At 38.0% G+C, this 26,030-nt stretch overlaps 1 long non-coding RNA gene across 1 annotated transcript in view; it reads right to left on the bottom strand.

Annotated features, from left to right (window-relative positions):
* Positions 1 to 1,941: 1,941 nt before the first annotated feature.
* LOC138397186 (uncharacterized) overlaps positions 1,942 to 26,030 on the bottom strand; it is a 40,965-nt gene continuing 16,876 nt past the window's right edge. The window contains exons 2-3 of the long non-coding RNA XR_011235751.1: positions 12,956 to 13,043; positions 1,942 to 2,217 (exon numbers count right to left, since the gene is read on the bottom strand). This is a non-coding gene — a long non-coding RNA (uncharacterized lncRNA). The remainder of the gene's footprint in view (positions 2,218 to 12,955; positions 13,044 to 26,030) is intronic.

The raw sequence follows: 26,030 nt of genomic DNA on the forward strand, positions 1-26,030 counted from the left end.
AAATTTTTGCTAATCTGATGGGTAAAATAGGATTTCATGGACTTGTTCTTTTCTGATTGCTAAGAGGTTAGGCATTTCTTTATGTGCTTAATTGCTTGGTATGGTTTCTTCTGTGAAAGACATGCTTGTTCATGTCTTTTGCATATTTTTCTGTTTTTTTCATAAGCCTCCCTTTATGTTCTGAACACAAATTCTTTGTTGGTTATATGTGTTAAAACATACTTAACTAACATCTTCTCGGCGTATGTTTTTGTGTTAAGAATGTTTTCTTACACTCGGTAATAAAGATTTCATCCAGATTTACTTGTAAAAGTTGAAAAATCTTGCCTTTTACATAGAAGCCTGGAATTGATTTTTGAAGAAGGGATTTAATTGCATTTATTTTCTATATATGGAGAACCCTCTGTTCCACAGCTACTTACTGAGTAGTCTTTCCTTTCACCACTGGTGTGCAGTATAGAATAGTGTATCAGGCTCCCATACATGATGCGTTCGATTATAGACTGTATTAGCCCACTGGTTCATCATCGTGCCAGCTCCACAGTGTCTTCTGCAGTTTGCTTTATAGTGTCCTGATACCTGGGAAGGCAGGTCCCTTTCTTTTTCTTCTTCTTTTGTAATGTTTTGGCCATTCTTAAAATGTATATGGCCACTCTGTATAAATATTTATACAGAATATAAATATTTATATTTATATATTATATTTACATGGAATGGCCATGTAAATTTTCAAATTAGTTTATTAAGTTTTCCAAAAGCCCTGTTGGACTTTGGATTAGACTCGCACTAAATCTATAGATAAGAGTATTCCCGTTTATGAAGCTAGTGTATGTCTTCATTGTTTAGTTATTTCCATAAAGGCTTTTAAAAAACTTTGTACTAATGAAAACTTTTAAACATATTCAAAAGTAGACAGTAGTATAATGAACCCCATGTATCCATCTCTCAGCTTCAACAATTTCAATTCTTTACTTTATTCTATCCACTCTCTTCCTTTCCGCTATAATTTTGAAGGCAAATCTGAGGCATATCAGTTTATCCATAATTATTTCAATATGTATCCCTAAAAAAGACTTAACCACAATACCATTATGATATAAAAAATTGATAATTTAAAAGGGTTTATTTACACATAAATGTACATATGATAATTATGAAGCAAATGTATTGTGAAGCAAATATTACTCAAGGTAAGAAATAGGACATTGTCAGCACCCCAGAAGCCTCCTGTGTCCTTTCCAATTACATACGTTCCTGTTCCAACATCTGGTGGAATTGCTATCCTGATTTTTATGGTAATTACTTCCTTCCATGATTTTTACCATCTATATATGTATCCCTAAACAATACAGTTTAGCTTGCCTATTTTGACTTTAAATGGAGTCATAACTGGAGGTGATCCTTCGTGTTTTCTTCTTTAATTCAATATTATATTTATTTATAAGATTGATCCATATTCATGTAGGCAGCTAAATTTCACGTTCATTTTTCTTTATTGTTTTGTTGTATGGCTGGTACCATAATAGATTTATCCATTATAGTTTTTTTATAATCTGGGTTGATACCCAATGCGACCGACCATTAAGAACATTGCTCTTTTATGCATTTGTGTGTGTGTAGCCTGGTGAACATGTGCATCAGTATCCCTAGGGCTGTGCCCCCCACAACCAGGTGGCAGAATAGCGCCCCCTGCCACCCAGTCTGTGGGAAAAATGGTCTTCCATTAAACTTGGGAACTGGGGGGCTGCATGGCAGATGAGCGACTTCATCATCTGTGTTTACAGCCATTCCTCATGGCTCCCCACACCCCCCCTCTGAAAAATTATCTTCCATGAACCCGGTCTCTGGTGCCAAAAACGGTTGGGGACCCCTGCTCTAGGGCATATACCTAGGAGTGAAATTATCGGCTCTAAAGTCTAAAGAGTTCACCTTGACCAAGCAAGAGCAAATTGTTTCAAAGTTGATGTTATTCTTTGACATTCTCACCAGCAGTTTGAGTGTTCCATTATTTCGTATCTTCAGACTTTAAAATCTTTAGCAATTGGGGAAGAATGTAGTAGCGGTTCTTTAAGTTTAGCCTTGTATTGTCTTACATTTTAATATGAGAGTGAACAGACTGGTCTGAAGGTAGTCAGTTATCTCGATTGATTGTTCACCGTCAGTTATAGACTGAACGCCTTGTTCTGCTCTTTCCCCTCTTCTCACTACTGCACTTGTCTTAAAAAAAAAAAAAAAAACCAAAAGAGAGAGTGAACAGTAAGCCTGACTTGTTTGACTAATACCTTGTGAACCTCAAGATTATACACATAAATTAGAGATTTCTTAAACTAAAATTCCCCAGTTGAAGTCTTCCACACTTTTGTTCATATTCCATTTATATTATAACATAAAATCAGTTCTTTCAAGGTATAGAAAAAGGCACATTTAGATAAATTGAAGCAGATTAATTTAAGACATTATATACTATAACATCTTTTGTTTTTATGTTTATTTTCCAGTATGGTTAGGCATGAATCTAATTTGGCACATTCTCCTTATTCTGTTCCTAGTAACTCTTGTAGAAATAACATAGTAGCCACCAGGCATCTTTGTCACTCTATATACTAATCATTATTACAGCTTAATATTTTAAAAGATGAAAAATAAAAATGGAAGTTCTCGGTGGCTCACACCTGTAATCCTAGCACTCTGGGAGGCCGAGGCGGGCAGATTATTTGAGCTCAGGAGTTGGAGACCAGGCTGAGCAAGAGCGACACCCCATCTCTACTAAAAATAGAAAGAAAATATATGGACAGCTAAAAAATATATGTATATAGAGAAAAAATTAGCCAGGCATGGTGGCACATGCCTGTAGTCCCAGCTACTCGGGAGGCTGAGGCAGGAGGATCGCTCGAGCCCAGGAGTTTGAGGTTGCTGTGAGCTAGGCTGATGCCAGGGCACTCTAGCCCGGGCAACAGAGTGAGACTCTGTCAAAAAAAAAAAAAAAAAAATAGGAAAAAGGAAGTTCTAGTATTTTCCTCTAACTTCCCAGTAGATCATTTTGATCCTCCCTGAGGCGAGCATATCCCACATTGCAAACCATTGATGACAGAAGTCAGAAGTTTAGAGCGCCCAGCCCCAAATCTTTAATTTTATGGCGTAAGTAAATTATAATTTTTAGAGACTCCGACATCCTTCTTTTCACTCAACTAGCTTACTTTATAGCTTACTTTAATTAGGAGGAACATAATGGTGTATTTAAGCCTAATGAAACAGATATCAGCAATATATGTTGAGTAGGGTAAGCATATAGTTTATCACCAAATCACTAGACTTTTGAGGATGAAAGAGAGTAATAGTAATGTTAATCATTCACCACAGCAATAGGTATAAATCTGGACTGTCCCGGGCAAATCCATGATATATGGCCACCATCGTGTTGCATGAGTGTAGTTAAAACTAATATCTTGCACCTTCATGTCATGGGGTAGAATAAAGTAATGTTCCATTTATTTTAGGTAGAGCAAAGTTTTAATTTCTCCTTTGTTGAAATGAGGAAAATAGTTTTTAAATGCCCCTCATAAGTTTTCTCATTCTGTCTTTTTCCACCAAGGGAATCTTGGTCAGATGACAATCAGGAAAGATGGTTTAATCTATATAAGAACACCCTGCAAATTATAAAGTGTTATAGTAACATAAGTTACATTCCATTATCAGGCCAGGAGGCAATGGAATAGGAAAGCTGAAGTTTATTTCTGCTTTTCTGACTTTGGTCTTAACTTTAAGGTTTCATTCTTTGAGTGGCCTTAGGTAATCCCCCAAGATGGATTCCCAAGTCCAAAGTGAAATACTTGATTAATATATGTTCCTTTCTACTAACATGAATGATAAAAAGTAAATTGTTTTAACAAGTTGTTCTATCGTTAAATTCATTTTTTAAAAAACTCAGTTATCCACAAAGAATTAACAGATTCATAACTAGATTTTCATGTACTTAAATTTCTTACGTATTAATACTTTGCTTAAACAATTTATACATTCAGTACTATATGATAATTCTTAAAGGCTTTATTTTCATTGCAATGGCACCAATGGTATAAGCTGCTTATTTAGGAAGAATAAATTATTTTCAAACGTACAAGATGTAGATGTAACAATTTTTATAATCATACTTTTGGCTATAAAACAATATCTATTTTAAGTTGGGATTACATTTTAGTCCCTGTCTCATTAAATTAACTAGTTATGCATGAAAGCCAGTATAGTGTAGTACAGTATTTCTAAATTTCAGCTATTCATGTACCATCTTCACAATTTACCATAGCCCTAGTTACCTGTAATGTTGTTCTGTATTTTTCTTTAAATGATTCTCCTTTTCACAAAAATTTAAGTGTGAAGAATAATTCACTCTTACATATAAGAAAGAAATATTACTTCCCATAAATAAAAGATATACATAAGCATACACTAAATACATAACTGTTAAAGGTTAATGTTATTAATATTTATATAGACCTCCCAAAGTTATCTCAAGTACTTCTAGTGTGTATCTGCCACACTTTCCAAAATACTAGTGTTAGCACAGAGTGACTATACACAGACTGGATTCAAATCCTAATTCTTGTTAACTGTGGCTTGGAGCAATGAGTTTCTTAGATTCCGTTTTCTCATCTGTGAAGTCAAGTTGATGGTTTTACTCTCATAGCCTTCGTTATTGTACGGGCTAAACAATGCCAGTGAAGAGTGCCTGTCACATAGTAAGAGCGCAATAATTGCTAGTCCTTATTACTGTTTTTATTATCTTAATCCTCAGATATCTTTGTTATCTGACAGTAGTCATCCTAAACAAAATACGTCACCCAAGAAAGACGTTTTAAAAAATGGTGATATAAATGTAGACTTTGATCAACTGAAAGTTGATGATAAAAGTTAGTATAAAAATATATTATCTTTCATAGTTGCCAGAAAACAGTCAAGGTTTAAAATATCTCTAGTGTTTATTCATTAAATCAAAATAAATATTTTTAATTGACTGCAATGGCATCATTCTGATTGTGAATGTTAAGTATGCTCTTATTTTTGCTTGACTTGTCTTTAAAGTCACCTAATATATCTGATAATGCTGAATAATAATACGGACTTTTATTCTGCTTCATGTTTCCAATTTGAAAACTTTCTTTCTTGTGTCTAATTGTATCTCTGTAAATTGTGTACATTTTTTTAGTTTTCTCCTCTATGAAAAGAGATTATGGTCATTCCAAAAAGATCATTAATTTTAATGATATAAAGAGCTGCAGCACTACTTAGTCCTTTTAAAGAAGTTTTCTCTTATTCTGTATATAAAGATAATGTCTTTTTTCCAATAAATAACAATTGGAAAATCAGAATAGTAACAGTTTTAATAAACTGGGAATCAGTATTAATTAAAGGGAAACTAGGAAGCAGATCACTCAAACTGAAAAGAACTTTTTATTCCGGGACTGCTGAAATCCCTTATTCACAGAAACCTTATGCTTGGTTCTCTTATTTTGCTTAATATTCATCTTTAGATTTGTATATAAAACAAGTAATTATCATAGTGATTCATCATGCTTTTTAGATAACTTTTCAGAGGGTTAAACATTGTAGGTAATTCATAGCTCATTGTTTTCAATTTATGAGACTGTAGAAATTACCAAGAAATAAGTGAAGACTGGTTTGATGCTAAAGAAAACCTGACAGGATTTGACTTCTGAGGAAGGAAAGAAAATCAAATAGAACAAGATAGATGGAATCTGAAGTTTACACCAGGTTGGTTTAACAATTTACTGAGGAATCCTAACCTATTTGTAAAATAATACTTACCTGCTTCTGGGTTGTGTTGGCTGCCTGAGCTGTTTTAATATTTTATTCCTGTTTGCGGCTTTTCTTTATACAAAATGAGAAATTGGCCAGTTGGAGGTCAACTTTTTAAAGAGCAGAAAATTGCTAAAAGCTTAAACCCAAGATTTGGTTAGCAAGTAGATAAGCTGCATTCTTTTCCACTGAGCCCTCACTGGACACTTTCCAGGTGCGGTTACCTGGTGAACAAAACCAACTTCTCAGTTTTCCTCAGGTAACCAGTACTAATCTATCAAATCGGTATTAGTGATGGAAACTATTTGCTTTCCCTCACTTTAATAATTTCATCTATTTCAGGAGTATTTTCATCTTTAGATAGTCCCTAAATGCTTATAATAGTTAGAATAATCACAGGCACTAGAGAAAATTCTATCATTTCTTGTGATAGTTACGCTATCTCTCTTTATTTTTATCTGTATGTTTCTGTGGGTTTTTAAATTTTCCATATTAGCGATGGTTTTATTTTTTTCTGCTTGTATAAATAATGGCTTATTAAGATTTTTAAATAAAATATGAAAATATAAGAAAATTAAAATTACCTGAAGTTTCTCCAACCTTCAGTAACCACTATGAATATTTTAGTGATCATTTCAATGCATTTCTTTATGCATATATTAATACATATACACAACTTAAAATATTATATCATCTGATTTAATTGTAACTTTTTTTCTTTCCTTGCATTATTTTCCACCATATCACTTGTCACAATACTGTTGTGTTTTGCTTACTTGATGCTTGATTGATTACTGGGTTCACTGCCTTCCCACCCTTACATACTAGCTCAGCAAGATCAGGGATTTTGTTCACTGCCAAGTACAGTGTGCAGCCCATAGAGTATCCAGTAGATATTTTGTATTGAATTAGTGAAGGGTTAGGTGATAGGTGTAATGTATACCTTCTGACTCCTTTAGTGTACTATATCTCTTTACTTCTTTTTCACTGCAATATAAAAATGTAAAGCTAGGTAGTTTCACTATTTTCTCTGTAGAATACATTTATAATCCAAAGAGATTAACAAATTAAATGAAGTAAGTTAATGAAGAAGGTTAGGTATTAATTACCTAAAGATGAAAGACTCTGCCTGAATTCTAGCACCAATACTTAACAGATTTGTGACCTAAACTCCTATGACCTCAGTATCAACATCTGTAAAATGGAAATAATATTAATAATAGCTCCCTCACAGAGTGGTTGGGAGAATCATGTGAGGTGATGTGTATATAAACTGCTTAGCGCGTTGCCTGGAGCAGAGCATTCAGTAAGTGCTAGGCTACTCTTGTTACTATTATTACTTAATGAACACAATAAAATTTACAAATCTCCCATTATTATTTAAAAATGATTAAAACATAAGTAAAAGTACTCATGGATTCATTCAACAATATTTGTGTACTCCCTCTGTGCCAGGTATAGGATTTGCTAGTAATTCAAGTCTCAATTTAGTGAATTTTTGATTTCAGACCAGGTTCCCTTCACAATATTGACTATGAGATGACAGCCTAAGAATTTTGAATTTTTTTGTCAAGCAAGAAAAATAATTATCTATAATCCAAGTATTTGTGGTTTCCAAGATCATGCTGTCTAACTCAAGTAATTTGTCTGTTTTTTTCTTATGTGCTCTTAACATTATCACAAGCTATATAATACCTGCTGTTGATATTTGTCTGATTGAAAGGTTTTCTTGGTACATTATTTCCTGAACAAAGGAATGTGTGTAAAGAGGTCTCTGAAACCACTAGCTCTAGCCAGCACTAACACTACGGAGTTAAGATCCTGTGTACATCCAGTGTTCTCATAGCACTTCTCTGAACCAGGGACAAATGACAGACTTTTTTAGTCATGATGTACAGTCAGCCCATGGGTTCTGTATTCATGGATTCAACCAACTTTCTTGTCATTATTTCCTAAACAACGCAGCATAACAACTATTTACATAGAATTTACATTGTATTAGGTATTGTGAGTAATCTAGAGATAATTTAAGGTGTATAGGAGGATGTGTGTGGATTATATGCAAATACTGTGCCATTTTATATAAGGGATTTGAGCATCCTCAGATCTTGGTATCCGCAGGGAGTCCTAGAACAAGTCCCCCAGGGATACCAAAGGACAGCTGTAACTGATTACTCCGTTTAGATGTAATTTATTCATTTGAGCTATGAGAGACTTAATATCAACTAATCCATACCCATTTATTTTTCAAGATGATATGATTAAGGCCCAGAAATCTTAACACTGTACTCCAGGCTTTTGGTCTTCAGTCTGGTCATGCTGATATTTGTTGATAACTTTTTGACAAGCTTTGTGATAGTAAAAAGAAAGCACAAAATATTTAGCAAGTTTTCATTTTCTCTTAAACATCTCAATACAATGATGATCATTTCTGTGGTATATTCTGTTTTTCTACAAGCAGAAATGTATGCTGAACCCTTACGAAGAGATAAAGGTTATTTGGTACATGTTGGTGGCCTCTGCCCTTCAGTATCTGAGGTATGCCAAGATTTCTTTTTGAACTTCATATTATTTCTCTTTTTTTAGGCTGATTGAAGGTCTCATTTCCAGAAATACCTAGTTTCTGAAATTTCAATTTATGATTCTTCTACTAATTACAGGTGTGTTTCCCAAATTCAGTGCAATGTGCATTACTGTGTGCCTGCTGCTCACTAGAGGTTCTGTACCAGACATCAGCCACAGTGGGGGATAAAGTCAAAGGCCATTCCCACAGGAGGGTCCCAGGCTAGTATAGGGGGCCATGCAGACAAATAGTTGCAGTCATTATAGACAAATAGCTGCAGTCATTAGTTCGTGCTGTTCTTAATCAGATCTTTCTTGGATTATACTTTGTAGCTTGTTATTAGTGGTATGTAGCAGACTGACTGACTTCCCTGTACTTTATCTTGTTACGCACTGTTTCACAGGGAATGTAGAGAGCCTTAGTTAAGGAGAACGGGCTCCAGAAAGAGATAACTTCGGCTCAATTCCCAGGTCTGTCAGCAACTTGATGAATAAATTTGGGCAATTTACTTGACCTTTTTGTACCTCAGCCTCCTCTTTGTCTATAAAGTGAGGTCGATAGTACTGTCATAGCGATGTTGTGAAACTACTGTGAGTTAAGTATGTAAAGCACTAGGAGTAAAGCCGGGCACATAGTAGATGCTCAGAAAATTGTATTCTATTATTTCTGATTTTAATTACTTTTTAGATGACACTTTTATACTTTTTAGGTGGATAGCTACATCATCTATATATAATCTCTTCCAATCTGTCTGTTGCTACTTTCTATTTTGTGACATTGTCAGATCATTCAAATCACAGTGGTGATGGAAATACCTTTACTGTCTTCTGATAAAAAGTGATGGCTGTTCATTTCAGATATGAAAATCTTTATCAATTAAGAGAGAATCCTGTTTGTAGTTGGGATTGAAATTTGTTAGAAAATAGGTGTTTTATTTAATGGAGTCACCTAAGAGTATATGCTTTCTAAATTTTACTCATTAATGTGGTATTAATACAGTTCATTAAAGTAGTATTATAATCCTAGTAGTATTTACCTGATGTGAAAGATTCTTTTAGCATCTTGTTGAAACCTTAAAACAAGCTGTGGGGTTTTCTTTTCTTAAGTATTATACATACTGTGTGGAAATTTAGAAAATACAATTAAATGCAAAAATACAAGGAGGCTATAAAAAATTATCCATAGTCCCATCATTTGAAAACAACCACTTTTCAGATTTGGTATGTATCCTTCCACTGACACTCTCTAGGTCTGGTGCTTTTATGGGAATAGCTCTTGCCTGACTTTCTCAATTATGTGGTTAAAGTTCTGATTCGATGTTTCAACTTTTCTTGTTTTTTTGGTCTAAATATTTCCCCACAACAAGGCCATAAAGATATTCTCTTAAATATTCTGGTAAATGTTTTAAATTTTGACTTTCACATTGCAAGCCTTTGAGTCATCTGGAGGTTATGTTTGAACATAGGAATTAATTTTAATTTTTTTAGTATAAATAGTCCCCAGATTGCTAATCTCTGTAACTTTATCATATATCAGCTTTGCAAATGTTTTACATTAAATTTTAATATAAAATTAATAGGAGATAATTCATGAGAAATGCTTAGTGTCTTTTATTTCTCATCTTTAATTTGGTTTTTATTTAGTTATCCTAAATAAACATTCTTCCTGATTTCAAACTAAGTATATCAACCTTTTTTTTTTTTTTTTTTTTTTTTTTGACAGAGTCTCACTCTGTTGCCCGGGCTAGAGTGCCGTGGCATCAGCCTAGCTCACAGCAACCTCAAACTCCTGGGCTCAAGGGATCCTCCTGCCTCAGCCTCCTGAGTAGCTGGGACTACAGGCATGTGCCAACATGCCCGGCTAATTTTTTCTATATATATATTTTTAGCTGTCTATATAATTTCTTTCTATTTTTAGTAGAGATGGGGTCTCGTCCAGGCTGGTCTCGAACTCCTGACCTTGAGCGATCCACCCGCCTTGGCCTCCCAGGGTGCTAGGATTACAGGCGTGAGCTACCTCGCCCGGCTTAGTATGTCAACCTTTATAAGAGCATTTATTATTGTGAAAACTATATTTGAGCCAGTGATTACAAAATTAAGTTTGAGGTAATGTAAAGTCAATGAAAAACCTTTTGGTTTTCTGCTTTTCTGTTTTAGATATGCAACTCTTGCTTTCCAAAAAAACGAAACAAGAAACAGTGATATAAAGATGGCTGTGAAGGAAATGAATGGTGCCAAAAAGGTGGGGCCCTGCTGCTTTCCAGTCTTTTTTTTCTTCTTTATTCTTGAATAGTGCTACTCTGTAAGTAACTAATTATTATACTTTCATCACTTTTTATAGCTAGTGTTATCTCATAATTATTAAAACCATAAAAGGTAGTCATTTTATTTTTTTATGCCCTCATCTGTACCTCACTGAGGTTTTAAACACGATGTGGAAAATGATGGAAGTTTGCTCTGCCTCCTGCTCATCCTGTGACTCTGTGAGAGCTACCTCACTCTCTGAGCTTTTTGTCTTCAAATGAGGATAATAGTTACCTCAAATATTTAGAAGTTTAAATGAGTTTAATATGGAAAAATTCTTAGTACAATGTACTGAGGATGTACTCAGTAAGTACAGCTATTATCGTTGCTATTACATACCAGTAATTTGGCTTTTTCTTGGAGAGCTCATTTTTTCTGTGGTTTCAACTATCACTTTTAACTATCACATTCCAATCTTTTCACTTATTTACTGAACAAAGAGTTATTACATACCAACTGTGTACATTATTCTAGGAACTGGGAAAGCAACAGTGAACAAAATAGACAAAAATCTGTGCTTTTATATGAAGCTTAAATCTAGTGGGAGAGAGAATGGCAATAAGTAAAAGTAATATTCTAGTGTGACAGAGCTAATATTTTATGTATTTTGCCCTGACTTTTCATCTAGGATTTAAAGTCTGAGCCCTTCCTTTGTTGAATTTTTACAGGATTTACAGTGGTTTCACACCATTTATAGTGTACTTGCATAGTTAATAGTAACTAACTGATCATTTTAATTTTATCTTTCACAAGTGAAGGAGGCTGCACTTTATATTACTAGTTCCCCTCCCCCCCATAACCTGTGATACAATTCTGTGCATGTAGTTTGTGTTCATTACATAAAGTATTTAGTAAATAAAATATAGAATATTTATAATTACTCTTCAGACCAGCCTTTATCAGGTGGGTTGGTTATGTCCTGTCTTTGGGAGGGTTGAGAAAATAGTTACACCTTTTGCTCTGTTCTGGGGTTCAGAGGAAGAATCCCAGTTGAGGAAGGCTGATTTAGACATAGTCTCATAGACTTTATCATTACTATAAAAAATTGTGTTGGGCATGTTTTCTTAATACATAGCCCTGAGCACTGCTGAAGTAAAGTTACTTGATATAAATAATCTTAAAGTAAAATTTTCAGAGCAGTTTATTTTATTTATAATTTTAAAATTTATTTTAATTGAATAAGCTAGATTATCACTATGTAATGGTGTTAAGAAAACTTTTAAAATGCTTATTTAGGGTGTCAAGAATTGTAAACAAATTGAATCTGCTAAATTATTACCTGATGCACCTGTTAGATTCATACCTCCAAATACTCTGAACTTGCGTTCACCAAGATCATGAAGTGACTGGCTGAACTACATCCAGAAGTCAGCAGGTAAGAACTAAAATTATATTTTAATTGGTTTTAAGCTTTTTATGTAAAAGCATAGTTCCATTCAATAACTTAGCTATAGTCAGATTGTGTTACTTTGGAAAAGACAAATGCTCTCCGCGTATGTTTTCACTTTGCCTAGAGACCATATTATAGAAGCCCTTCAGGAAGTAAGAATAAATCCTAAAGGGTTTCTGAATGGCTTATCTGTTAATACTATTGTGGAAATGACTTCATCCATTCTGAAAAACTCTTGTTTTTATTCCTAACTGGAAGCAGAGATCATACAACGTATTCTTTTTTATTTAAATATTACTTTAAAATTTTAAGCTATTGATTTCCTTTTTCACATAAAATGAATATTAAATTAAAAATAAAAAACATAAAATTTAAAAACAAACATATTACTATTAATGTAAAACCATTTACCCCAAAATTGCTTGGTTTAACATTCGTCATCTCACAGTTTGCAGATTAAGATTCAAGGCTGGCTTAGCTGGGTAGTTTGCGTTCAGAGTCTTTCATGTTGCAGTAAAGAAGTTGGCCTGGACCGTAGTCATCCAGAGGCCACACTGAGCCTGGAGGGTCTCCTAAGACGGCTCATTCACATGGCTGTTGGCAAGAGGCCTCAATGCCTTACTGCATGGGCCTCTCCACAGGACTCCTTGAATCCCTTTACATTGTGGCAGCTGGCCTCCCCTGAGCAAGAGAGCAAGGGGGAAGCTGCTCTGACCCACCCTCAAGAGTCACAATCCATCATTTTGCCACATTCTATTAGATGAAGGTCACCACATGCGACTCATACTCAAGGGGAGGGAAATTTAACCCCACCTCTTAAAGAAAGGCATATCAAAGAATTTGTTTATATATTTTAAAATGACTACCAGTGAACATATACAATACCTTTTTACAACATAGGTGAGACTTCTGTTTCCAGTTATAGGTGTGTAGATGACTCAAGCCAACCGTCCACTGAGAACAACTAGAAAACCTGAATAAATATTAAAAAAAAAAAAAAAATCTGCTTGAAGGCACTGATGAGCTATCTAGATAATGATGAATTACTGGATCAGGGTACAAAGAGGAGTCTCAAAGTATGCCCAGTGTTTGGGGGTACTTTCCCCCCAGTATTACTTGCAGAGGGGAAGCTAGGAGGGCATGGGCCATTTTCATAGCATTGCAGCCAGGGGGATGGGTGTTGAGCCTAAGAATATTGAGTTATAGAAATGCCCCCTGTATTTCTGGAGACAAGATTTGATTTCACAAGTCAAATAAGGCTTTGCCTTAAAGAAAAAGTAAATGTGTTAGTTCAAAAATTAAAAAAGAGAAAAAAGAAAAAAAAAGGGGGGGGTAAACTTTTACTTTAAGCAAGAGCTCTCTGCGGGGCTCAAGCCAGCTGCTTTAAGCTTGGAAACCGCTGCTTTCTAATGTAAATGATTCCCAGAAGCATGATCCACCCTTGAGAGAGGCTGATTAAAAAACAAACAAACAAACAAAGATCTTAAAAAAGATAAGTTATTGCTCAAATTCAACAGTGCTATATTAGAGCATAAGAGAAAATAGCTTCTCCTAAACAGTCTGTGTTTTCTTCTGTAAAATGTTAAAGAAAATGTTAACAAAACTTATGCAGATTTCATAAGTTTTATTATGAAACTTATGAATCACAAGATGTGCAAAAAACGGTTAGTCCGCCTGACTTGAAAAATTTAATGTTACATATATTGGCTTTTAATAATGCTAATTCAAAGTGTTAGTGGCTTTTACATCCGCTGCTCAATATTGGCAAACTTTTATTAATGATCAAAGACCTCAATTAGAAATTAAGTTAAATGGCAAATCTTTTGTTAGACTTATAGATACTGGAGCTGATGTTACAATTATTTCTAAAAGTTTTTGGCCAAAAGCTTGGCCTTTACAACAAGTTCCTACTGTTCTTACCAGAATAGGAACGATGACTGACATATTTCAAAGTCGACAAATTTTAAATTGTTCAGGCCCTGATGGACAGACAGCCACTTTAAAACCTTACGTGGCTAACATCACTATTAATTTGTGGGGAAGAGATTTGTTACAGCAGTGGGGAGCATACGTCAATATACCTAATACATCTGCTAAACAGATTATGCTAAATATGAATTATAACCCTTGTTTTGGTTTGGGTAAAAGGAGCCAAGGGGCTAAGACTTTCAAGGCACCAAAGGCACATACTTCTCTGCATGGTTTAGGCTATCCAAATTTTGGATAGCGGCCACTGCTACTGAAAAGCACCATTCTGCTCTGGCTTTAAATTGGATATCACAAAAGCCTATATGGACAGAGCAGTGGCCACTAAAACAAAAAAACAAACAAAAAAAATTGGGTGCTCTTCAAATATTAGTAAAAGAACAATTACAAGCAGGACATATAGAGGAGTCCACCAGTCTGTGAAATTCTCCTATATTTGTTATTAAAAAAGAAATCTGGGCCGGGCGCGGTGGCTCACGCCTGTAATCCTAGCACTCTGGGAGGCCGAGGTGGGCGGATCGTTTGAGCTCAGGAGTTCGAGACCAGCCTGAGCAAGAGCGAGACCCCATCTCTACTAAAAATAGAAAGAAATTATATGGACGGCTAAAAATATATATAGAAAAAATTAGCCGGGCATGGTGGTGCATGCCTGTAGTCCCAGCTACTCGGGAGGCTGAGACAGGAGGATCGCTTGAGCTCAGGAGTTTGAGGTTGCTGTGAGCTAGGCTAACGCCACGGCACTCACTCTAGCCTGGGCAACAGAGTGAGACTCTGTCTCAAAAAAAAAAAAAAAAAAAAAAAAAAAAAAGAAATCTGGCAAATGACAAATGTTAACTGATTTAAGAAAAGTCAATGCAATTATACAATCAATAATCAAGCCAAACATATTGTTTCTCATTGTCCCACTTGTCAATTAATTAATCAGCCTAAATTTTCTGCAAGAGTTAATCCTCGAGGTCTCTCACCAAATAAATTATGACAAATGGATGTTACACATATTCCTGAATTTGGCAAGTTAGGTGTTGTACATGTTACTGTAGATACTTATTCCGGTCTTATTATGGCTACTCCATCCTCTGGAGAAACTGTTAGACATATGTTCTCACACTTACACTCCTGTTTTATATACGTGGGAGTCCCAGACACCATTAAAACTGACAATGGCCCTGCTTACACTAGTCATTCCTTTACAGCTTTTTGTATTAAATGGGACATCAAGCACATTACTGGCATTCCTTATAATCCTCAAGGACAAGGCATTATGGAACGTACACATCAAACTTTAAAAAAACATGTTATTAAAACAAAAAGGGGAGGTACACAGTCTCCCAAAGATAGAATAAATCAAGCCTTATTTATCTAAAATTTTTTGAATATTCATAAGGAAGATAAATTAACAGCAATAGAAAAGCATTGGAATAGGAGTCCACAATCAGACTCTTTCCCCCTCACCAGCCTATCTGGTGGAAAGATGATGTAGAAAATAAATGGGAAAAAGGATGTGCAAAGGTGTGGGGGAGAGTTTTTCTTGTGTTTTGACAGATGACAGACCAACAGTCTGGATTCCAAACAGAAGAATCAAACCCAGAGTGGAAACTTGAGGGGAAAAAGCAGAAGACACGTCAGGCACAGACCATGATGTGGGGACAGCTGAAGAGAACATACGAAGAAGCAGACGGGATATTGAACCGGACATCTGTACCTAAAACATCTGTAAATCTTTTTCTTGCCGTGATCTGCGTGGTGAGCATGGTGGTAAGAGTGTCTGGCAACCAGACACATCACTATTGGGCATTCTAAAATTGCACCCACAGATATACCCCTTTGTAAGAAAGTAATAATTTCTGACCCTAAAACTTGGGTACAATGGGACAACTGTAGAGCTCACACGGGGCGCATTCTTGCTGGGTCCACATCTTATGGTGTTGTCCTAGACTGGAGTCCCTATGGCCATCCTGCCTCCTCTCACAATTTTAAAAAGCTTCATTGGAATAAAACTGCCACTTCGATGTCTGTAAAAGACACTGACCTTAAAAGTCATATTACATGGCTCAATGATAGTATGAGCTCTCCAGCTCCTCATATTTTAGGTGGCCCTATTCATGATCAATTGTGGAAAATATCAGCTGCTTTGCACCCTTTGCAGGCCTGGATTACACACACTTTGGATACAAACAATAGCCGAGAATGGACTTTGAATTTAAATTCTACTCATTATATTCAAGTTTGTGTTAGACTGCCTTACTTATTTATGATTGGACATGCTGTTTATAAAGAACCTTCTTTCCTAGTGACCTGTGACAACTGTTCTCATTATACCTGTGTTAACAATTCTATGAAGTTCAGTCCTTATAAAGAAACACTTTATATTCTCAAAGCCAGAACAGGACTATGGTTACCTGTTAAAATGAAGAGTCTGGCAAGAAACACCAGCAATGTTCCTTTTGGACAAACTACTTAACCACATTCTTAAATGTACAAAAAGATTTATTGGTCTCTTAATAGCAGCTATTTTGGGAATCATTGCTGTCACTGCTTCTGTGGCCACCGCAGGTGTGGCTCTGCATCAGACCGTTCAGACCACTGAATTTGTTCAAAATTGGCACCACAATTTAAATCAATTATGGTCTACCCAAAGTCAAATTGATTCTAAATTAGCTATTCAAGTGGCTGACTTATAACAAGCAGTCACCTTGTTGGGAGACCAGGTTATAAGTCTACAAAAGCAACTTAGACTTCATTGCAATTGGAATATCACTCAATTTTGTGTTACACCTCATTTTTTAATCAAACTTGGTTTCCTTGGGAAAACATCTACTTAACCAAGGAAATCTGACTGAAGAGATTGGAAACTTACAACAAGAAATATTAAGTACCTTCAGTCACAAACTTAAATTGCTCTCTGAAGCTGACATTATTAATGACATCTCTTCTGGTTTAGAGTCAGCTGATCCACTTTATCATCTTAAGATCTATGGGAGTTCCACTGTTGTAACTTTTGGCACTATTTTAATCCTTTGCTTGTGTTTATTTATAGTCTGGAGAAAACTCCAAACAAGACAAGAATCCGGAGACCAATGCCTCGCTGTGATGGCTGTCCAACTCCATCAACTTTCTTCAAAAAATAAAAAAGGGGGAGATGTTGAGCCTAAGAATATTGAGTTACAGAAATGCCCCCTGTATTTCTGGAGACAAGATTTGATTTCAGAAGTCAAATAAGGCTTTGCCTTAAAGAAAAGATAAATGTGTTAGTTGAAAAGCTGCCTCCTCTCAGGAGGGCGTCTCACTGGTTAGTAGAAGCTGCACTTCAAAGAGACAGCTGTAAACTGGGCCTTTGGTTCTCACCTGTTTTGAAAGACAAGGCAGGCCTTTTCCTTAGAACCAAAAGGTTGCTGGAGCTGACAGGTAGACCCCCAGAGATGAGAGCTGATCATATAAATATGCTAATGCCCAAGCCAGGCCCAGATGGAACCATGTGGTTCAAGTAATTAACACAAGGCACAGCCCATGTTGATTTCTGGGATCATCTCTGTCTCCAAGAACACAATCACCGGAGCCAAGATTCCCTGTTTGTTGCTAAAGTAATAGCCTTATCATAAAACTTACAAGTTTGCCCCAAGATGATTTTATAACTCATTGTTCCCCTAGTTGGAGTTAGTTAAGGGATCTGTAGTAGCCTTTTAGGAGACTTTGACCCCAAAGCAAACTGCCTGTTAGTATGCAAATCCCATTGCCCTTGGCAACGGGGAGCCTGTATGTACCCTATAAAATACCTGTGTGGAGTTTCAGTCGGGGAGATATTTTATGCAGGTAAAAAATTTCCATCCGGGTACCCTCCTTTATCTATTTTCATAAACTTTTACTTTATAAACTATATCTTTGGCTCTGTGTATTATTATTGCCATTACTTTATCTTTTATTTCTGTTTCCTACTATATTTTTCATCCTTTGAGATGACCCCTGCCTGAGAGACCTGATCTGAAGAAAAAAACCTCTTTGCAGGGAGCGTAGCTAACTCCCTGCAAACTGGCATTGTCAACTTAGAGACCATGATCGAAATAAAGAGAAAAAAAAAAATCCTCTTTGCGGGGAGCGTAGCTAACTCCCCGCAGATGGTGTCTTGGTAAATTCTCAGCATGGGAGTTCAGACCCCAGTGGGCTGTACTTGAGGAGAACAAGTTTGAACTAGAAATACATGTTCCCCAGAAGGGCTGTAACTCAGCTTCAGAATTTAGTCCCTAAATCAGATTGAGATGATCTTGGGTTATGAGTTCTGCCAGGCACCTGGAAGAAATGAAAGTAAGACTTCTCTGGAAGAAAATAATATCATTTTAGGCCTCAAATTATTTATGCCAACAATTTAGTATTTGTTAGCTTATTTTATAAATAAGAACATACAGTCAAAATCATGGCCAGTGGGCACCGTGGCTCACACCTGTAATCCCAGCGCTTCAGGAAGCTGAGGCAGAAGGATCACTTGAGTTTTGAGACCAGCATGGGCAATGTAGACAGACTCCATCTCTACAAAAAATGAGGAGACATTTCAAAAGCTCAGGGAAAGCTAGGCCCCCACACCAGTTAGCCCAGCTGTGGCTGCAAAGGACAAGTTCTTCAAGGAAATGCAAAGTGCCACTCCAGTGAACACATGAATGACAAAAAAGCAAAACAGCTTTATTGCGGATACAGAGAAAGTTTGTGTGCTCTGGATAGATCACCCCAGCTACAACATTCCCTTAAGCCAAAATCTAATTTAAAGCAGGTTCCTCTCTTGAATTCCATGAAGACTGAGAGAGGTGAGGAAGCTGAAGAAGAAAAGGATGAAGCTAGCAGTTGGTGCATGAGGCTTAAGTAAAGAAGCCATCTCCATAAATAGAAAATGACTACCATCCTAGGAGAATATGATTATTGGGATTTTGTTTTGACTAGAATTTCTGTCCCTCTCGGAGACCAAAATTTAGCTTGTTGCATATTTTGGAGCAATGTTTTTTAATAAATGTACTGCAAACCAGGTGTAATTCAACTCAATGAAAAAAACCAGAAATCTCAAGCTATTTTGAAACAGGAAGGGGAAAATTTGCAAATAGAAGTTTTTCCCAACTGAAAAAGAGAGGGCAAAACAAATGAACCCTTTGGAAGGTATTAAAGAAGCTGTCACAATCTGAGTGCCAAGCAAGGTGATTGTCAGTCCTCAAATGCCGTTGGTCTCTGCCTCCAAAAAAAAACAAATCATTTTATCTAAGTTATAGTAATCAAGCCTGTAAATAAATATTTTTAAATTTCTGAAGCTGTTCCTCCCCACTAAAAGATGCTCAAAATTTAAAAAAAAAAAATCAATATATTTTTTAGCTACTTTTGTCAGAAAGGTAACTATTTCATAAGGTGTCACTATGCATGTTGGCCCTCAGTTTATCACGCTGTAACACACCATCCCTCAGGTTTTGCCGTGACAGTAGGTAACGAGGCTTCCAGGCTCTCTTCAACACCTCCAAGCTCCCCTTTCTCCAAACACAAAAGGAAGAAGAAAACTACAAACCCCCATCTGCCCGCCCTACAGTTCCTGGGAAGAGACGTCCTCCAATTGTTCCTGCTTAGACCCCTGAAGCCTGGAGAAGGAGATGGGAACAGCTGTGCCAGCGGGCGAGGACGACGTCCAATAAGGGGGAGGAAATTTGGCTGAGGGGACAGACGGGAGAAGGGACATGGAGAGGAGGGGTCAGTGGAGATAAAATGGTGAGGGGGGTGAGAAGAAAGAGCAAAAAAACAGGGAGAAAGGAATGAGGATCACACAAGACAGAAAAAGATAAAATGGAAGAGAAAAAGAAGGGTCAGGGTTAAAGGACGCAGAGACGGTGGCACAGAGAACGCGGAAAAGGCTGTCACAGGGAGGAAGGGAGATTAGGGGGTGCTACCTAAAGGGCTTCACCCCAGCAGGTGAATGGGCTGCACGGGGAAGGGGGACCTGGAAACCGAGCGGGTGGCAATAAGGGGCTGTGGGCGAAGGCAGGAGCCTGAGGGGGACGCGGGGGCAGCGGCTTGGCCGGCCTCGCTCCCTCACCGTGGCTGAGCCGGCCCGATCCTCGGGCGCAGCCTCTACCCAGGGTGCCCCGGTGGCCGGACCGGAGCCCGCCCCCAGGCCGAGCCGGCGCTGGGGCTCCAGGCTCCTGGCTCGGCCCCAGCCTAGGCCACTTTAATTCAGAAGCCGGAAGTGCCGCAGCCACAGCCCTGGAGCGGAAGCTCCGCCCTGCGAGGCCCCGCCCCCGCGCGAGAGCCGCGCCTGCGCGTTCCTGTTTCCCTTGCCGGGTCCTGGGGGGGGGTCTATGTCACTGAGCAGCCAGCAGAGGGCAGGCTTCTAAGTGTTCAGAGCCCCGCAGTGTCTGAGCGTGTCCAAGGGGGTTGTGGGGACCTGTCACCTGGGCGCTGCTTGGTGAAGCCTGGGGGACTCCAGGGGACTGCCACAGTGGATATGGGGAACAGCCCTGCTCCGATGGCCAAGAAGCTGAGGAGCCTGATCTAAGGCCAGGAGGGAACACTGGGTACCGACTTCCAACCCAGGCATCCCATCCTCCATCCCCCTCGCCTCTGAGAAACTGGAACCCTCATACATGGCTGATGAGAGTGAAAAATGGTGCAGCTATTGTTGAAACACTCTGGTGGTTCCTCAAAAGGTTAAGCATAGAATTACCGTATGACCCAGCAAGTCCACTTACAGGTGTGTAACCAAAAGAATTCGGAACAGAGACTCAAACCTACACTTGCATACTAATGTTCATAACAACTGTATTCACGCTAACCAAAAGGCAGAAACAACCCAAATGTCCATCAACAGATAAATGGATAAAGAAAATGTGGCGAGTACACACAGGAATATTACTCAGCCATGAAAAGGAATGGAGTTATGACACCTGCTACAGCATGGGTGAATCTTGGAAACGTTATGATAAACAAAATAAGCCAGGCACAAAAGGACAAACACCATATGATTCCCCTTCTGTGAAATATCTAGAATAGGCAGATTCATAGAGACAAAGTATGTTAGAGGTTACCCGGGGCTGAGGGCAGGGGAAGTAGGAGTTACCGCCTAACGGTTACAGAGCTTCCGGTTGGTATAATGAGAAAATTGGAAATATATAATGGTAATGGTTGCACAACATTGTGAATGTACTTAACGCCACTACACTTGAACTACACTTACAAATGGTTACAGTGGCAAATTGTGTGTATCACAAGAAAAATAGGTTTAAAACAAAATACTTTTTAAGATACACAAAAGCTGAAAGAATCATTCAGCAACAGACTCTTAAACTGCAAGAAATGCTAGACGTACTTTAGGCAGGAGAAAAATGATACCAGATGAGATTATGTTTAGAGATCTGGCCATGGTAACCAAATGGGTAGTATGTGACTTTTTTTCTTTTTAAAACGTCTTTAAAAGATAATTGACTGTTTAAACAAAAATAACAATAATGAAATTGGGGCGTATAACACATGTGTAAGTAACATGTATGACAATAGCACAGAGACCCAAGGGGAAGCGACGGAAGGACGGAGCATGCTGTAAGGCTCCTACACTGCACAGAAAGTGGTGTCGTATCACTAGAAGGTAGAAACCAACGGTATTGTGACGTATCCTACGCTGCACAGGACAGCTTCCCACACAAAGAACTATCCAACCCAAAATGTCAGGTTGAGAAACCATGCCCTAAAGCTAAATAACTAAAACAGTAAAACAAAAAGTTATAGCTAATGGGCCACAAAGGAAATAAGAATGAAAAAATACTCAATGGAAAAGAAGTCATAAAAGAAAACAGAGCAAAGAGCTGATGAGATGAAGGGAACACATACAGGAGGGTTTGGTGAATGGAACATGGTGGAAATGACATGGTGCCAGCTTCCAGGCCCAGGACTCATGAAACCAGCAGCTTCCACTGTCTGTCTCTCAGAACATTTGCTCTGGAGGAAGCCTTCGCTCACATCGCCACCTGGGCTCCACCTCTTGTCAGACCAGTGGTGGCATTAGATTCTCATAGAATCTCGAACCCGACTGTAAACTGCGTGTGGAGGGACCTAGGTTGAGACTTCTGATGAGAATCTAATGCTGGATGGTCTGAGGTGGAGCGGAGGCCGTGATGCCAGCGCTGGGGAGCGGCTGCAAATGCAGATTACCGTTAGCAGAGAGGTTTGACTGAACAATGAATGTGATGCGCTTTGTTTTTTTGTTTTTTTGGTTTTTTTTTGAGACAGAGTGTCGCTTTGTTGCCCTGGCTAGAGTGAGTGCCATGGCGTCAGCCTAGCTCACAGCAACCTCAAACTCCTGGGCTCAAGCGATCCTCCTGCCTCAGCCTCCTGAGTAGCTGGGACTACAGGCATGTGCCACCATGCCCGGCTAATATTTTTCTATATATATTTTTAGTTGGCCAGATAATTTCTTTCTGTTTTTTTTTTTAGTAGAGACGAGGTCTCGCTCTTGTTCAGGCTGGTCTCGAACTCTTGTCCTTGAGCGATCCACCTGCCTCGGCCTCCCAGAGTGCTAGGATTACAGGTGTGAGCCACCACGCCCAGCCTGATGCACTTGAATCATCCCAAAACCTTTACCCCCTCCCCTGGTCTCTGGAAAAATTGTCTTCCATGAAACCGATCCCTGGTGCCAAAAAGGTTAGGGACTGCTGGGATATAAGACAAACATACAAAAATAAATTCTATTTGAATATACTAGCAATGAATGACTGGAAATTGAAATTATGAATGATACCATTTACAATAGCATTTAAAAAGAAATATTTACAGGTAAATCTGACAAAACTACAGAAGACCTGTACTATAAAAACTGTAAACATTGCAGAGTAAAAATAAAGGAGACCTCAGCAAAGGGAAAGATACATCTTCGCAGCTCAGAAAAACACTCAGACATCAATTCTGACCAAATTGATCTGCAGATTCAGCACAAGCCCGGTCAAAATCTCAGTGTTCTCTGTTGTAGAAATTGTCAAGCTGATTCTAATATTCATGGGGACATGCAAATGCTGTAGAATAAGTCCTCCGGAAAAAAAAAGAACAAAGATGGAGGACTAATACCACTCAATTTCAAGGTTTTTTATAAAGCTATGGCAATCAAGACAGTGGTAAAAGACAAATAGCTCAATAGAATGAAATAGAGAGTTCAGAAATAGATTCATGGCCGGGTGCGGTGGCTCACTCCTGTGATCCCAGCATTCTGGGAGGCCGAGGAGGGAGGATCACTCGAGGTCAGGAGTTCAATACCAGCCTGAGCAAGAGCGAGACCCCGTCTCTACTAAAAATAGGAAAAAAAAAAAAAAAATTAGCCAGGTGTGGTGGTGGCACCTGCAGTCCCAGCTACTCAGGAGGTGGAGGCAGGAGGATCACTCAAGCCCAGGAGCTAGAGGCTGCAGTGAGCTAGGCAGACACCGTGTCACTCTAGCCCAGGTGATGGAACAAGACTCTGTCTCCAAAAAAATAAATAAATAAAAATAAAAGGAAAAGAAATAGACTCACTCATGCATGGAAAACAAATGTGTTACAGATGAGCAAAGGCCATGCAGTGGAAAAAGGATTGTCTTTTCAATAAATTGTGCTGGAAAGTGTGGCTACTTATGTGTCAAAAAAAAATTAACTCATTCCACACCTCATACATATATGAAAATTAACTTAAAATGGGCCATAAATATAAATGTAAAACTATAAACTTCCAGAAGCAAATAGAAAATGTTTGTGATCTTGGGCTAGGTGAAGATGTCTTAAATATAACACCTGAAGCATGATTTTCTGAAAAAACACGCAGAATTTTATCAAGATTTTAAACTTATATTCTTCCAAAGACACTGTTAGCGTGAAAATACCAACCATAGACTGGCAGGAAATATTTGCAAAGCCTGTACCTGATAAAGGACTTGTATCCAGAATATGTAAATAGGTCTCAAACTCAGTAATAAAAAATAAATAACCCAGTAACAAAATGAGCAAAAAATTTGGCCAGATACTTCACCAAAAAGATGCTCAGAAGACAGGTCAGTATGCTCAATGTCATTAGTCGTGGGGGAAACGCGACTTACAACACAGTGAGAATTGCTGCGCATCTACCCGAGTGGCTGAAAGAAAGAAAGGCCACGCAGGTCTGGCTTCGAGGGCCTGTGGCCTGTGTGGCGACACAGAGCCCCTGCACCTTGTTTCATGCCCTCCTGTTTTCATCTGGAAATGCTTAATGATCTTAGAACACGGAGCCCGGCGTTTCCATTTTGCCCCAGACCCAGCAAATTATATAGCCAGTCTCGACTCCACACGTTAGCAAGGATGGGGGAAAGTGGGGCTCTCACACACCGCTGGTAGCAATGTTAAATGGAACCACCGCTTTGGAAAACAGTTGGGCAGGTTCTTAAAAAGCTAAGCATTTACCTCCATAGGACCCAGCATTCCCACGCTTAGGTGTATACCCAAGAGAAATAAAAATATATGTGAAAGATTGTATAGATTTTATGGGGATTAACTAACCAATAAAACCCCTTTTCTTTCCATTATATCTTTCATGAATAGCGAAGGCATTACAAATACTTTCTGTTTAAAAAGTTTCTCTATTCATCTGTTCCAAAGGTCACACTGTAAATAATTACCTTAGATTTTGACCTCTTATTTATGCAGTGACAGTAATTAAAATTAGAAAAGTAAAACTTTATTTATTTTAAAGCTACTAGAGACTTAACTATCCCTTCCATAACAGGCAAAGTTTTCATTTGGGGGAAATAAACCATTTTTACTGTGACACATACACTACTTACATTATTAATATTGGTTCCATTTTATAAAAAGAGAGTTTTTTTTTAATTCAAAGTTGTGATTTCAATAATGATGAATTGTACATTTTATAGCTTGCTCTAATCTTTTAACACAATTAACTTGGACCTATCCCCAATTTTACCAACTTCTTACAAACTTACCAGTCTATAACAATGACACAACTGATGAAAATGACATATCTGTGTAACGATGCAAAACTCACCATAGGTTCAAGAATAATGTACTTGTTTCATATCTGAAGATTAAATATATTGTAAATTTGGGGGGGAGGTGTCTTTTTTTTTCTTTTTTTGGAGACAAGGTCTCGCTCTGTTACCTGGGATACAGTACAGTGTTACTACCACAGCTCACTGCAACTTCAAACTCCTAGGCTCAAGTGATCCTTCTGCCTCAGGCTCCACAGTAGCTGGGACTACAGGCACATGCCACCACGCCTGGCTCTCCCCCCCATTTTAGTAGAGATGGGGTCTCACTCTTGCTCAGACGGGTCTCGAACTCCTGGCCTCAACCAATGCTCCCTCCTTGGCCTCCCAAAGTGTTAGGATTATAGGCACGAGCCACTGCACCAGGCCTAAAATATACTGTAAGTTGTACAGTCCATTTCCTTGGTTGTTGGGAAAAAGAGCACAGGCAGCAGCAGAGGACTGTCCTGGGACACTCTTCATCACACAGCAGTAACAGTTTAGTCAAAATCATACCCGAAAGCCCAACCTTGACTACTCAAGACACAGGGCTACACTCTGCCATCAATTAGAAAATGGTTACCTTTCTGAAAACCCTCAGGATAAATTTACTTCTGGTTTTAGTACTGTGAACAATAGCTATGGTTCACCTGGGCAACCGATTTGCTTTATGGCCATCATTAAAATGTTGAGCCTGCCCTTTTATACCAAAAGCCAAATTTGTGACACATCCTTAACAAGCTGTAGGAATTCACGGAAGACTTTCTTGTATTAGGTTTCCTCCTGGCTCTATTTTAGATCCTAAACTTCATTTCTCTTTTCATCATCCTTCTCATCCCTTCTAATATGTATAGCCTTACTCTGTTTCTTCTTTTCCAATTGTCCTCAAAATATTTTTGGAACAAAAGAAGTTCTAATAAAATACACCGTGTATACTTATCGATACACATGAGGACAATGTGCACACATGCACACACATAGATTAA

The sequence above is a fragment of the Eulemur rufifrons genome, chromosome 16, assembly GCF_041146395.1.
Source record: "Eulemur rufifrons isolate Redbay chromosome 16, OSU_ERuf_1, whole genome shotgun sequence".
NCBI classification, from domain to species: Eukaryota; Metazoa; Chordata; class Mammalia; order Primates; family Lemuridae; genus Eulemur; species Eulemur rufifrons.